At 43.2% G+C, this 1,678-nt stretch overlaps 1 protein-coding gene across 1 annotated transcript in view; it reads right to left on the minus strand.

Annotated features, from left to right (window-relative positions):
* Positions 1-1,678, minus strand: part of LOC112508228 (heparan-alpha-glucosaminide N-acetyltransferase-like) — a 16,301-nt gene that overhangs the window by 9,413 nt on the left and 5,210 nt on the right. The gene's annotated exons all lie outside the window — the stretch shown is intronic.

Raw genomic sequence — 1,678 nt, forward strand, 5'->3', positions numbered from 1 at the left:
AACATTGCATGGTTGACCCAGTGGGTCCATCCAAATTCCAAAAAGGGCATTAAATTGCTCCTGCTCATGTCCCTTGCCACGTGTTTTCTTTCTTGTATACACCTGTATGTTCTTATCATTACTTCCCCCTTGGTAAAACGACTTGTCCTCAAGGCGAAAACGAGGGAATTGCTCAGCTAACAGATCATATGACTCCCAAGTAGCTTCTTCTTATAGGACGCTGAGCCCAAGAAACCAATAATTCTAGCACGGGTTGGCCTGCTTCCAGCACCCAGCGATGATCAACAATTGAAGCAGGCTGAACATCAATCTCCCAATCCCTTGTGATTGGTAATGGGGCAATTGAGGTCGGAGAAAAAGACCCATGGGGTGGTTTGAGCATGGAGACATGAAACACCTGATAAATTTTAGCATCCGGAGGTAATTCAAGCTCATAAGCCACAGGTCCAATGGCACGTTTGATCCGATAAGGACCAAAGAATAAAGGGGACAACTTTTCATAACGACGGTTAGCCAAGCTTTGCTGTCGATACGGTTGAAGTTTTAAAAAAGCATACTCCCCAACCTGAAAAGTTACTTCTCGTCGTTTTGTATTAGCTTGATTACGCATCCGATCTTGAGCTTTTGTAAGATTGAGGCATAGGAGCTTTAACATGTCATCACGATCGATTAATTGTTGTTCCAATTCTGCGTTTTTGGTTTCTCCCATTACATAAGGCAGAAGGGAGGGAGGATCTCGGCCATAAACGATGGAAAAAGTAGTGCCCGTAGAAGTATGATACCCGGTGTTGTAAGAATATTCAACCCACGCTAAATAGGAACTCAACGTAAATAGGCCTCTAAATAGCGATTGAGAACTTCTGTCTGACCATCCGTCTGTGGATGGTAACTGGTGCTTAATTGCAGTTTGGTTTGGCTCAAACGAAATAGTTCCTGCCAAAAAGTGCTCAAAAAGATGACGTCACGATCCGAAACAATGGAGCGAGGGAAGCCGTGTAGACGAACAACTTCTTTACAAAAAATGGCAGCCACACTCTTAGCTGTAAAAGGGTGAGATAAACACAGAAAATGGGCATATTTGCTCAAGCGATCCACGACTACCAAGATAGTGTCAAACCTGTTAGATGGCGGTAATCCCACAATAAAATCCACGGAAATGTCCTCCCATATTTGAACCGGAATTGGCAACGATTGGAGGAGACCAGCCTGAGATAATGTTTGGTACTTTTGCTGCTGGCAAACTAAACAGTTCTGCACAAACACCCTGATTTCTTGTTTCATTTTTGGCCAAAAAAATTAGAGAGACGCGTTTAAGGGTTTTTAAAAAACCACCATGTCCACCAACTGGTGAGTCGTGACACTCTTGAAGTAATCTAAGTTTATGATCGGGTATATCAGGGATGATCATCCTACCTTTGAAAAACAAAAGTTGGTCAAGCGAAGAAAAATCAGGAACCGATGAAGGATTTGTGTGGAGCTGTTGGAGAATATCCACTGTATAAGAATCTTGTTGAAGGCCCCTTTGTATGTCAGTGATTTCGACGCAATATGGTACGGACAAAGTCAATAATTCGCCTGAATGGGGACGCCGAGAGAGTGCGTCCGCTCCCTTATTCTCTTTTCCAGCCCTGTGAGTTATCGAAAAATCATAAGGCATCAATTTAAGTAAAAGCCGCTG

This window comes from Cynara cardunculus, assembly GCF_001531365.2.
Source record: "Cynara cardunculus var. scolymus isolate 2C chromosome LG 2, CcrdV1, whole genome shotgun sequence".
In the NCBI taxonomy this organism is placed as follows: domain Eukaryota; kingdom Viridiplantae; phylum Streptophyta; class Magnoliopsida; order Asterales; family Asteraceae; genus Cynara; species Cynara cardunculus.